General features: G+C 37.4%; 1 protein-coding gene and 1 pseudogene across 1 annotated transcript in view; one reads left to right on the top strand and one right to left on the bottom strand.

Annotated features, from left to right (window-relative positions):
• LOC123807030 overlaps positions 1-2,843 on the top strand; it is a 59,497-nt pseudogene extending 56,654 nt beyond the window's left edge.
• The window catches only part of MAMLD1 (mastermind like domain containing 1), a 141,359-nt gene that overhangs the window by 112,211 nt on the left and 14,620 nt on the right, over positions 1-14,528 (bottom strand). The gene's annotated exons all lie outside the window — the stretch shown is intronic.

The raw sequence follows: 14,528 nt of genomic DNA, 5'->3' as shown, positions 1-14,528 counted from the left end.
GAAAGCATTATGCTAAGCGAAATAAGCCAGGTGGTGAGAGACAAATACCATATGATCTCACCTTTAACAGGAACCTAAAGAACAAAACAAAGAAGCCAAATATAACCTAAGCCACTTAAATAGAGAACAGGCAGACAGTGACCAGAGGGGAGAGGGGAGGGAATTTCAGGGGAAAGGGGGAAGGGTATACAGAAACAAGTTTGAAGGACACATGGACAAAAACTAGGGGGAGTGGAAATGGGAGGGAGGTGGGTAGGGATGGGTGGGTGGGCTGGGATGCGAGTGAAGGACAGAAAACTGTACTTAAACAATGCTTAAAATAAAATTTTTAAAAAATTAAAAATAAATTTGATCTAGTGTGCTGATTAATGCCACTCTCTCCTAGTTGATCTTCTATCCAGAAGATCTATGTGCTGAAGTCAATGGGGTGTTAAAATTCCCAACTATGACTGTATTTCTGTCAATCTCTCTTTTTATATCCATGAAGATTTGATTTTGCATACAGGGTATGGCATAAATAATGCTCTTTTTTATTACAAAATCATAAGCATGTAATTCTGTAACATAATATCACACTCAAGCACACTATATAATTTGAACATTTAGGTGAAATGTTCAAATTAAAACTATAAATTATTACACCCATATTACTACCCTACCAACCACATTAAAGCTGGTGTTACTTCTGCCAGACCCTGTATTTAGGTGCTCCTGTGTTGCGTGCATAAATGTTTACTAGAGTTGTATGATGTTGTTGGATTGTTCCCTTTATCATTTGTAGTGTCCTTCTTTGCCTCTTACTATCACCTTGGCTTTGAAGTCTTCTTGTTGGATATAAGTACTGCTACCCTAACTTTTTGTTCTTTTCCATTTCCCTTTATTTTTATTTTGTGTGTATCTTTTGATCTGAGATAGGTCTCATGGAAGCAGCATATATGAGGGGCATGTTTTCTTATCCACTCAACTACCCTGTATCTTTTGGCTGGAGCATTTAAGCCATATACATTTAAGATGACTGTTGATACATACATATTTAGTGCCATTTTATTGTTAGACTGTTTTCCTCTATTTTTTTCTTTTCTCTTTCCTTTTTCTTCTTAAAGCAAGCCCTTTAATATTTGTTGCAGTGCTGCTTTGGTGTTAACAAACTCCTTTAGATTATTCTTCTTTGGGAAGCTTCTTATTTCTCCTTCTGTTTTAAATGACAGCCCTGTTGTATAGAGTAGCCTCGGTTGTAGGTTCTTGCTTTTCATCACCTTGAATACTTCAGGCCACTCCCTTCTGGCCTGAAATGTTTCTGTTGAGAAATCACATGACAGTTTAATTGGTGCTCCCTTGTATATAACTACCTGCTTTTCTCTTGTGGCTTTTAGGATTCTCTCCTTGTCTTTAAGCATTGTTACTTTAATTATGATGTGTATTGGTGTAGGCCTTGTTTGGGTCCAACTTGTTTCAGAGTCTCTAAGCTTCCTGGACTTGTGTGTCTTTTTCCTTTACCATATTTCAGAAGGTTTCAGTCATTATTTCTTCAAATAAGTTCCCAATCCCTTGCTTGCTCTCTTCTCTTTCTGGTATCCCCACAATGTGGATGTTGTTATGCTTCATGTTGTCAAAATGTTTCTTAAGCTCTCCTCATTTTTTAAAATTCTTTTTTCTTTTTTCTGCTATGCTTGGGTGTTGTTTCCTACCTTATCTTGTAAATCACTGATTCAATCCTCTGCTTCATCTAACCTACTCTTTATTCCTTCCAGTGCATTATTTATTTCAGATATTGCATTCTTTATGTGTGACTGGTCCTTTTTTATGGTTTCTATATCTTTTTTCATCCTGTTGAATATCCTTATAATCATTACTCTGAACTGTCTATCTCATAAATTGCTTGCCTCCATTTCATCTAATTCTTCTTCTGGAGAATTCTCTTGTTTTTTCATTTGGGGTCTGTTTCTTTGTCTTCCCATTTTGGCTGCTTCTTTGTATTTTCCATCTTAAAACTCGTCAGTGATATAGCCCTCAGCTGTAATCATCAGCCTGGCTTAAGCACCATAACATGGACAGAGTAATTCCTGTGGGCAGGGCTACTGCTTCCCCTCAGGAGGTGCGGTGGTCTGCCTGAGCAAGATGGTTCGTAAGGTATAAGGAATGACTCAGCACAGGGATCCTGGCAGCTGTTCCTTCAGTTCTCTCCCCAGAGCCACCATCCCCATACTCTCAAGTGTCTCTAGTCCACTCTGCCCTCCCTCTGCCAGAGCCCAGGGTAAGTGGCTGAAATGAAATTTTGTGTGTCAGTCCTTTAAGAGGCTCTCTGAGTCTCCAGTAATCTCTCTCCAACAGCCATCAACCCTGCTGCTTATACAGCTGGGTGTCATCTAGGCTCCTTTCCAGGTCTGGTGCTGTAGGCTGGGAGCCCAGGTTGGGGTTTATACACACTTCTCAGGGGCAACTCCCCAGCTGCTGAAATATCTCTCTGGATTTCAGCTGTTGCCCATGGGAGCCCAGTTAGCCCTCTTGTGTCTCCTCTGCACTCTGTACCAGTCATGTTGTGAAGTGATTTCTTCTGTCTGTCCTTGATTATAAGGTTTCTCTTCAGCTAATGTTCTTTTGGTTATTCAGGATAATTTCTCTACAACTTAGTTGTAATTCCTGATTGGTCCTGGGAGGAGGTTAGTGTACCTTCCACCTACTCCTCCGCCATCTTGGATCTCTCCTTAGTGGTTTTCTTAAATAACAGACTCTTCCACAAGATAGTCTACTTGCAGTCTGTGCAGAGTAGCTCAACCTCTTCAGAGAAGTTCCCTTTACCACATTCATCTGTTGCCAAACCGAAGGCTGCTAAAGGCCACTGACTCACCTGCCATCCTGAGGGGATGAATGGAATTGGGAGGAGGCTGTGCAGCTCTCCTCCACCAGGGAAGGCAGGCCCCACTTTGCCAAAAGCTCTCTGCATATTTCCTTCTAAGGAATTGGGGCTTTTTCGTCTCTAGTGCATGTAACACACAATCTTCCTGAAACCAATATGTGGATTTTTAACACCTCAAAGTCTGAATGGACCATAGGTTTTTCTGTAGCTCTTTTCTAGCATTTGCCAGCCCCTGTGCCTGGTCTGACTTAAACACTTTTTCTCCCTATGCCATTTACCCTCCCCCCTCTTCTTCCTGCCTTCCACCACCCTTGGATGAATAGATTTTGTAATTCTAGCTTTTGTATTTTGTGGACCTGTTATTTTTGTTGTTTTTCCATGAAGCACATATATTGGATACAGGAGGTAAAGGAGTATCTCAGTTGCTCCTGGTCACTCCCTTTATAGTCATCACTGTCTTGTTTCTTGTAACTCAGGTTAGATTTTTGTCTCTCTTGCTCCACTGCAAAAATTAAGCTCGAAGAGATGGACCAGGAGGAAAGACCTCACAGCCAGATCTGCTGGGTTCTAAGGAGTGATTTTTCTTCCCCTTAAAGGGGAAAAAGCTCTTTTCACTGGTACATTTAAAGTTCCTCAACTACAGGGATGTACCAATTCTGGACAAGTGCCACTGCAACACAGCATGCTCAGAGAACCTAAATTTTTAAACTCTGCGGGTATGAAATTTACTGTCAGCCACTGTCCGGTGTGTCTGGTGTTTCACAGGAATATTGGGTGCTGTAAATAGAAGCTGATGGGGTAAACTTATTAAACCCATTAAACCTATGATTGGTGTTTTTCTGTCATTTTAAAGATGCTAACTATGATGGGGGAAGATGTCAAAACACTTGTACAATTTTAAAATGTCACAATTAAATGTTAGCTGGTTCCCCTTCCCCTCAAAAAAGACTAGGCAAAAATAGTGATAAGTATAATTAACATTTCTCTTTGTGAGTTTCTTAAATCATATTTGATGAATGATGCAAAAATTATAACATCATCTCCTTTGATACTCAATGTGTATAGAAGGATGTTTAAGATGATTATATTTAAAAGGTCAGAAAGGTAAAGACATCTAAATGAAAGTAAGATTTCTATAGTTCCCTCAAAGTGATAAAATGTAGACTATAGACTGTGATAAATTACTTATGTGTACTGTTATTGGAGTAACACTAACAGGTTACTAGAGTAACCATTAACAAAACTACTATGTATAAATGAAAATGAAATCTTAAACTATGTCCAAGCAACCCACAGGAACAAAAGGAAAGAGAAACAGGAAAAAAAAAACCCCAGATGAAACAAACAGAAAACAAATGACAAAATAACACCCTTAAGCTGGAATATATCAACAATTACCTTATATTTATATGGTAATAAAAATGCCAATTAAAAGTTAGAGATGAACAGAGTAGATTTTTTAAAATTACCCAACTATATTCTATATATTTATAACATACTCTAAATACAACAGAATAGGTAAAGTAAAAGGATGAAAAAGATAATGCAAACATTAATTTTTAAAAAAGCAGTAGTTGCTAATTAATATCAGAAAAAAACTTTAGAAGAAAACAAATTATTGAAGACAGACTTTACACAATAATAAAAGAATCAATCCACTAGTAAGGCATATTGATCTTAAATGTGTATGCACCAGACAACAATCTCAAAACGCATGGAGCAGAAACTGAGGGAGCCAAAAGGAGACATAGACAAATCCACAGTATAGATGGAGACTTCAACACCCCATTCTCAGCAATAGCTACAACCACTAGTAAGAAACAACAAAATGAAGAACTCAGCAATACTTCATCAACTAACAGGATCTAGATAACAATCTACCCAACAATAGCATATTACATATTTGTTTCAAGAGCCCATAGAACATATACCAAGATAGACCATACCCTGGGTCCTAAAACACATCTCAACAAATTGAAAAGAATTGAAATCACACAGAGTAAGTTTTTTTTTTTCATCACAGTGGAACCATAGTGGAAAGCAATAACAGAAAGAAATCATGATAATCTTCAAATACTTAGAAATTAACACACTTAAATAATCTACTGGTCAAGGAAGAAGTCTCAATAGAAATTAAAAATTCATTGGACTGAATGAAAATGAAAACACAACTTATAAAAATATGTGGGACACAGCTAAAGCAGTGCTAAAAAATGTATAACACTAAATACATACATTTGAAAAGGAAAATTATCTCAAATTAGTATATAAGCTAAATCAATAATCTAAGCTTATACCTCAAAAACCTAGGAAAAGAAGTGTAAAATAAACCCAAAGCAGTAGAAGGCAAAAAATGATAAAGATAAGAAATGAGTGTGAGCCCTGGCCAGTGTGGCTCAGTTGGTTGGTTATCATCAGGCAAAGTGAAAGGTTACCCACTGATTTCCAGTCAGGGCACATGCCTGGGTTGCAAGTTGTTTCTTTTGTACATCAATGTTTCCCTCTCTCTTTTCCCCTCCCTTCCCCCATCTCTAAAAATAAATAAATAAAAATCTTTTTTTTTAAAGAAAGAAATCAATGAAACTGAAAACAGAAAAACAGAGAAAAAATCAATTAAAAATGTGGTTCCTTGAAAAGATCAGTAAAACTGACCTCTACCAAGACTGAAAAGTAATAAAGATGACATAAATTACCAATATCAGAAATGAACCAGGGGCTATTGCTTACATACCTGACAAAACATAAAAAGCATTAATAAGGGAATATTGTGAAAAACTCTACATGCATAAGTTTGAAATGTAGATGAAATGAACCAATTCCTTACAAAGCACAAGCTACCAAAATAGATTTTGAATAGCCATGTCACTGTTAAGAAATATGAATTCATAATTTTAAAATTTCCCTCTCAAAACCCCCCCACCAAACCCAGATAGTTTCATTGGTGAATTCTACCAAATATTAAAGATGAATTAATATTAATTCTACACATTCTCTTTCAGAAAATAAAGAGGAAACATTTCCCTATTCATTTTATGAGATTAGTATTATCCTGATATAAAAACCAAACAAAAAAGAAAAATGGAGACCAAAACCGGTCATGGAGATGCAAAATCCTCAACAAACTATTATTAAATTACCAAGGGTGCTAAGATGAAATAATAGTCTTTTCAATAAATGGTGCTGTGGTGGCAACTGGATATTCACAAGTAAAAAAATGATGTTGGATTCCTTTTTCACTTATATGTAAAAATTAACTCAAAATAGAAGACAAACCTAAATGAATTTAAATGACCAAACTCTTGGAAGAAACATAGCAGTAAATCTTTGTGACTTTGAATTAAGTGAGTTTCTTAGATAAGGCATCAAAAGCATAAGTGATAAAAGAAAAATTACATACATTAGACTTCATCAGTTAAATCTTGTATGCTACAAATAATACCATCAAGAAAGTAGAAAAATGACCCAGAGAATGAGAGAAAATATTTGCAATTTATATATCTGATAAAGGTATAATATCCAGAATACAGAAAGAACATTCACTCAACAACAGAAAGGCAAATAAATAACCCAATTTAAAAGGGGCAAATAATATCAGTAAACATTTCACCAAAGAGGATATACAAATGGCCACTAAACAAACATATGAAAAGATACTCAACTTCAGTGGCTATAAGAAAAAAGACAGAAAATCACAAGTGTTGACATGAATGTGGAAGAATTGGAACACTTATATATTGTTGGTGAAATCTAAAATGGTACAATTATTTTGCAAACTATTTCAGAAGTTACTTAAAATGTTCAACATAGAGCTACCATATGACCTAGTAATTCTTCTCCTAGGTATATACCTGAGAGAAATAAAAGTTATGTCTACATAAAAACTTGTACATGAATATTCATAGCAGTATTATTCATAGTCAAAGAATAGTAACAACCCAAATTTCTATCAGGTGGTGAATGAACAAACAGAATGTGGTATATCCATACAATGGAATATTATTTGGCAATAGAAAGAAATGAAGTATAATACACAATAAAACATGGATAAAATTTGACAATATTATGGTAAGCAAAAGACATCAGTCACAAAAAGCTATCTGTTGTATGCCTCCATTTATAACAATTTCCAGAATAGACATCCATAGAGCCCAAAACAAATTAATGGTTGCTAGGGGTTAAGGGTAAAGAGGCATGAGGAATGGCTGGTAACTTGTATATGGTTCCTTTCTAGGATAACTAGTATGGTCTGAAATTAGATATTGCTGATGGTAGCACAATTCTTTGAGTATACTAAAAATTACTGAATTGAACAATTTAATTTTATCACTTTAAATGAATTTTATGGTATGTGAATTGTATCAATAAAACCGTGTTTAAAAAATACAATACAGCCCTGACCAGTTGTGGCTAAGTTGGTTGGGCATTGTCCCACAAAATGAAAGGTTGCCAGTTCGTTCCCAGTCAGGGTACATGCCTGAGTTGGGGATTTGGTCCCCTACTAGGTGCATGTGAGAGGCAACCGATTGATGTTTCTCTCTCATATCGATGTTTCTCTCCCTCTCTTTCTCCCTCCCTTCCCCCTGTCTAAAAGTAAATAAATAAAATCTTTAAAAATAAAAAGTAAAAAACATAGTGCCATTTATAATTGCTCCAAAGAAAATATGATACTTAGATATTATATCTAAGAAAATATGCATAGGATTGGTATCCAGAAAATTACAAAATGCTTATGAAGAAATAAAGATCTATATAAGTAGACATATAGAGTAAATATTTCTACTCTATAAGTAGACATATAGAGTAAATATAGAGTAGACATAGTAGTAAATATTTCTTAGGCTACACAGCAGAAGTATGGTCCATAAAATAAACTTTATGGGAAAGAAACCCTTCAGAGAATGAAAAGACAAGCTATAAACTGGGAGAAAGTTTTTTCAAATTACATATCAGACAATGGACACATATGTAAAATATATAAAGAACTCTCGAAACTATATATGGAATTTTGAATTGGATGGATTGTATCAATGCCCATGTCCTGCTTGTGATATTGGACTACATAAAACAGTGTGGTATTGGAGGAAGAACAGACAAATTGACCAGTGGAATAGTACATCTAGAAATACACTCAAATATATGTGGAAATTGAATATACGATACCAGTGACATTTAAAATCATTGGGGGCAAAGGTGGATGATTTTGAAAGTGAGGTTATGATAACTGAGTAGCCATTTGAAAAATACACAAAGACCCGTACCATATAATCCATCTACAAGAATAAACTACAAATGGGTTAGGAATCTCTACATAAAACCTGAACCTCGGGACTTCCCGCCAAGATGGAGGCGTAGGTAGACACACTGTGCCTCCTCGTCCAACCAAAATAAGGTCAGCAACAATTTAGAAACAAGATAACAACCAGATCTGACAGAAAATTGAACTGTATGGAAGTCGGACAACCAAGGAGTTAAAATACACACATTCATCCAGACCGGTAGGAAGGGCAGAGTCGGGCAGCCAAGTGGAGAGGGGTCGCGGCACAAAAAGTGGTGGTACTGGGCATGTAAGGCATCTGGGGCACAAGACCACAGCGGGCGGACCCTGGGCACGCAGGCGGCTGGCACACCCAGTGAGGCGGCAATTGTGAAGCGAGGCACTGCGCGTAAGGCAGCTGGCCGTCCGGGCAGCTCCACATTCACATGCAGATAAACCAAGAGAAAATGGGCATTGAGACAGACTGCACAACCCAGGGTCCCAGTGCCCAGACATAGAGTCTCAGGGCACCGATTAAAAACACCTATGGGGGGGTGTTGAGGCTCAGGGAGAGACTTGAAGCCTCACAGGAGAGTGTGTTGGAGAGACACACAGGGTCCTAGAATGTGCACAAGCCCACCAACATGGGAATTAGCACCAGAAAGGCCCAGTTAGCTTGGGGGAAGCAGCGGAAGGGACTGAAATCCGGCAGAGAGCGGAGCAAGTGCCATAGTTTCCTCTCGGACCCCGCCCCCACATACAGCCCCAAAACCCAGTGACTGGGTTGCCCTGCACTGGTGAACATCTAAGGCTCCGCCCCTCATACATAACAGGTGCAACAAAAACAAAAAAAATGGCACGAACAGAAGAACAGATCAAAGCTCCATAGCAAAAACAACTAAGTGACCAAGAGATAGCCAACCTATCAGATGCACAGTTCAAAGCACTGGTGATCAGGATGCTCACAGAATTGGTTAAATTTGGTCACACATTAGATGAAAAAATTAAGGCTACAACAAGTGAAATGAAGGAAAATGCACAGGGAACCAATAGTGATAGGAAGAAAACTGGTACTCAAGTCAATCGAGTGGACCAGAAGGAAGAAAGAAAAATCAAACAGAAAAGAATAGAGAAATAAGAATTCAAAAAAATGAGGAGAGACTTAGGAATCTCCAGGACATCTTCAAACCTTACAACATCCGAATTATAGGGGTACCAGGAGGGGAAGAGGAAGGACAACAAGTGGAAAAGTTATTTGAACAAATAATAAAGAAGGACTTCCCCAATCTAGCAAGGGAAATAGACTTCCAGGAAGTCCAGGAAGCTCAGAGAGTCCCAAAGAAGTTAGACCCAAGGAGGAACACACCAAAGCACATCAGAATTACATTAGCCAAGGTAAAAATGAAGGAGAGAATCCTAGAAGCAGCAAGAGATAAGGAGACAGTAACCTACAAAGGAGTTCCCATCAGACTGTCAGCTGATTTCTCAAAAGAGACCTTGCAGGCAAGAAGAGGCTGGAAAGAAGTATTCCAAGTCATGAAATGCAAGGACCTACATCCAAGATTGCTCTATCCAGCAAAGCTTTCATTTAGAATGGAAGGGCAGATAAAGTGCTTCTCAGATAAGGTCTAGTTAAAAGAGTTCATCATCACCAAGCCCTTATTTTATGAAATGTTAAAGGGCCTTATCTACGAAAAAGAAGATAAAAAACATGTACAGTAAAATGACAGCAAACTCACAATTATTAACAACCACATCTAAAACAAAAACAAAAACTAAGCAATCAACTAAAACAGAAACAGAACCACAGAAATGGAGATCACATGGAGGGTTATCAGCAAGGGAGTGGGAGAAGGAGAGAGGGGGAAAAGGTACAAATAATAAGTAGCCTAGATGGTAGGCAGAAAATAGACAGGGGGAGGGTAAGGACAGTATGGGAAATGTAGAAGCTAAAGAACTTACGACACATGGACATGAACTAAAGGGGGCAATGTGGGTGGGAGGGGGGTACAGGGCGGAGGGGAGTGAAGGGGGAGAAATGGGACAACTGTAATAGCATCACCAATAAAAATATATATTTTAAAAAGACCCTGAACCTCTACAAATACTGGAAGAGAAATGGGTGAATTCCTCTTTAATGTGGGTGTGAGGAAAGGTTTTCTAAGTGTGACTCAAAATCCAAATGCTATAAAAGTTTGATATTTGACTACATAAAAAACTTCTGTGTAGCAAAGAAAAAAAAAGAACAACAAAAAACAGCAAAGTGCGAAAAACTACTTGCAACATATAATATAGATTTAAAAAAACTAGTATTCTTAACATAAAAACTGAAAATTAAGGATAAAATACCAAAAACTCAATAGAGAGCAGAAGAAAGACATGAATAGATAAGTCACACACACACAGATCGAAAAGGTTCTAAAGCGTATGAAAAAATGCTCCCAGTCACTCATAATTAGAAAAATGTTGTCCTGGCTGGTGTGTCTCAGTGGATTGAGTGCTGGCCTGTGCAGCAGTCACCCGTTCTATTCCCAGTCTAGGGCACATGCCTGGGTTGCAGTCCAGGTCCTCAGTAGGGGGTCTGCCAGAGGCAACCACACATTGATGTTTCTCTCCCTCCCTTTCTCCCTCCCTTCTCCTCTCTAAAAATAAATAAATACAATCTTTTTTTTTAAAGAAAAATGCTAATGAAAATTATTGAGATACAATTTTTCATCTATCAGATTTACAAAATTTAAGAAGTATAGCAGACACTGTGAGGCTTTAAGGGATAAGACATATTGCTAATGGGAATCCAAATTGGAACCACCATTCAGGAAGGGAATTTGGCAATATCTAACAAAACTATGTATGTTTACTTTTTGACACACCAATTCCACATCTAAGAATCTGCCTTGAAGATACACCTCCAACAAAATGAAAATACATATGCACCAGGTTGTTGATTTGCAGCATTGTTTGTAATTGCAAAGTATTGGGACTAGCCTACATACTCGTGCAAAGGAGGGTAAATGAATAATCTACGATATATCCACACTATGTCATGTTATGTAGCTGTAATACAAGAAATGATAAAGATCTTTGCCCTGGCTGGTGTGGCTCAGTGGATTGAGCGCCAGCCTGCAAACCAAAATGTCACCAGTTCATTTCACGGTCTAGGACATTGCCTGGGTTGTGGGCCGGTACCTGGTAGTGGGTGCACAAGAGGCAACCCCCCATTGATGTTTCTCTCCCTCTGTTTCTCCTTTCCCAGCTGTCTAAAAATAAATAAATAAAATGTAAAAAAGAAATGATAAAGGTCTCTATGAACTGATACAAAGTAATTACTAGGATGTGCTGTCATGTAAAAAAGTGAAGCCCACAAGAGTATGCTACCCCTCCTGTGAAAAGGGCATATAAGAAAATGCGCAGATATCTGCTTATTTGTGTGAAACAAAAAACAGAACAACAAGTGAGTTTGGTTATTGAGAGGGGATGGATGGAATGAGACGGAAAGGATAAAAGTAATGGGCAGTGTCACTTTTGTGCAGTTCCAACTTTTGGAAGTATGTTATTATTTCACAGGCTCACCAGAGACACGGAAATAAAGAACAAACTGACAGTGACCAGAGGGGAGGGGGGAGGGGGATAACAGGGAAAGAAGGGGAAGGGTAACATCATGGAACATGTATAAAAGAGCCATGGACAAAGACGGGGCAGGGAGGCAGGGAGGATTGAATGTGGGAGGTGGGGGTGGGTAGGGCAGGGGAGAGTAATGGGGGAAAAATGGAGACAACTGTAATCGAACAGCAATAAAAAGAATTAAACTAGCAAAACAAGCAAACACAAACTCATAGATCCTGACAACAGAATGGTGATTACTGGAGGTGATGGGGGTGGAGAGAGGTTGTATTGCATAAAAGCGGTCAAATACATGGTAACAAAAGGAAACTAGATTTGGGGTGGTGAGCATGCCTGAGAATATACAGATATCAAATTGTAAGGTTGTACACCTATAATTTATATAAGGATATTAACCAATGTTACCTCAAAAATTTAATACAAATAAATAAATAGATACATAGATAAATAAAATTAACAAGTGTGAGAACAAAAACCTCCAAAGGAATCTAAACAAAAAAGAGAACTGAACCATATTCAAATGACCACACTGGGAGCAGAGACAGAGAACGAGTCCAGGTAATTTTTAACAGTTTTTGGATAATATATCTTTAAGCTAAAGACAAAATGAATTCTAAACAAATATTGTACTGTAGTTAACAGGCTTCTTTTCATAGAATTATGGGTTAGCAATTCTGAAACTATTTTCTATGTGTGTTAGGATTCAGTGAATGGGCAAATACATTATGGATAATAACAGAGAGACTTCTCATTGTCATAAAAGTCACAAAGATAGAATAAACTTTGTTGTTGGATTGGAATTTAGCGTTATCAGTGTGAATATATGATGGTTAGAGGAGTTACCACAAAAATAGAAATTAATAAAATAACGAAATATAGATGTGAGATATTTAAATAATTAATTTTCTAGCTTTATGGACTAAGGGGGTCTACTAACAGTAACACTAGAAATGGGCACCAGATCTTGGTTTCCAAGTACCATTCTCCACAAAAAGAAACTAGGGCTCCTTGGGATCATGGCTGATTTTCATGGCTAGGGCAGAAAAGTACAAGATGAGCCTGGGGCAATCTTATTATGCCAGAAATTAAGACCACGCTCAGAGAATGATTAGGAATATGTCAAAAAGATGTAAGAGGTACCCTGACTGGTATGGCTTAATTGGTTGGGCATTGTCCTGCAAAGTGAACTTTTGCCAGTTCAGTTTCTTGATTCAGGGTCAGGGCACATGCCTAGGTTGTGTGGTGTTTCTCTCACACGCTGATGCTTCTCTCCCTCTCTTTCTCCCTCCCTTCTGCTCTTTCTAAAATAATATAAAGTATGTTTAAATGTTCACAATATTGGCTACAAGATTATTTTTTATTTAAACAAAAGACATAAGAGGCAACATAAAGAGACTCCCACTGGCCAAACGTGGGAAAATTTGAGCATAAAAAAATAATGATTGTAAAGAATTATAACTCATTGGACCATGAGTTCCATTGATCCATAAAAAATAATCCATGAGCTCATCTGATATAAATACATAAGGAAGGAATACTCCCTTACTGTAGAAAGCCAAACAATAAATATAGAAGGAATGATAGAATTAGAAATTCTTTACTTGGCAACCAACATAATAAACTTGCCTCAGGCAAGGATCATCAATGGATGCTAAACTAGTGAGTGAAAATTTACAGAGTAACAGGACATTAACATACCTTTAAAATATATACATGTAAGATAATTACAAAGGGGAAAATAGTAAATTGATAGTAGAGAAACCTGGCAGATACCATATTAACCAAATGATCAAGGTTAACAACACTAGTAATAAGACATACCAACATCATGAACTTCATGATATGATGCACTGAGAAGTACACAGCATCACCTCCATGGTATTCCTTCCAGAAATGCATAACCTGAATCCAATCATGTGGAAACATCAGACAAACCCAAAATGAATGACATTCTGCAAAATAGCTGACCTGTACTCTTCACAAATATCAATGCTACAAAACCAAGGAGAGCTTGAAGAATTGTCCCAGATTAAAGGAAACTAAAGGAGCATAACAACAAAAAGCACCATATGATCCTGAGTGTTTTTTTGTTTTTTTGGTTGTTTGCTATAAAGGACATTTTTAGACAATCAGCAAAATGTGAATAAAGTTTTTAGATTAAGATCTTTAGATCTGATTCGTACCAATGTTAGCTTCTTGATTTTGATCAACATCCTACACTTATGCAAGAGAATTTTTTTAGTAAATATATATTAAGCTATTTAGGCATAAAGGAGCATTATATCTGCAATTTATTCTTATACAATTCACTAAAATAAAATTTGTGTGTGTGTATAGAGGAGAAAGTAGATAAAACATAAAGAAAATGTGGTAAAATATTAACATTTGGGAAACTGAATGAAAGGTATTCAGAAATTATTTGTATTATTCTCCAAACTTTTCTTGAAGTCTGAATTTATGTCAAGTTAAAAAATTAAATTACAAAAGCTTAGAAGTGATCAATTCACCGCCCCACCCCCCTGCTGGAGGCAGAAGGTCTAGGAGCAAAGAGTACAGGCTTAAAGGCCAACCCTCAAAAAATGCTCTCAGTTAATGGGTAGGTTTCCAAGAGGCATCAGGACAGAAGTCTCTAGGCACACACAGGCATTCAGGGAAATATTCTGATAAATATCAAGTCAAAAATGTAGGCTTCCTTCTGACAAAAGACCTTTTGCCAATGCTTCTCAAAGCCTTGCTCAGTGTGGCAGATACCAGCTGGTCCACTGAGCTCCCTCCAGGTCTGCATTCAGAACCCAG

Source organism: Phyllostomus hastatus, unplaced genomic scaffold (genome assembly GCF_019186645.2).
Source record: "Phyllostomus hastatus isolate PE091 unplaced genomic scaffold, TTU_PhHast_1.1 phas_scaffold_397, whole genome shotgun sequence".
NCBI lineage: Eukaryota > Metazoa > Chordata > Mammalia > Chiroptera > Phyllostomidae > Phyllostomus > Phyllostomus hastatus.
Note: the sequence above shows the minus strand (reverse complement) of the source record. Positions and strands in the feature narration are given on the sequence as shown.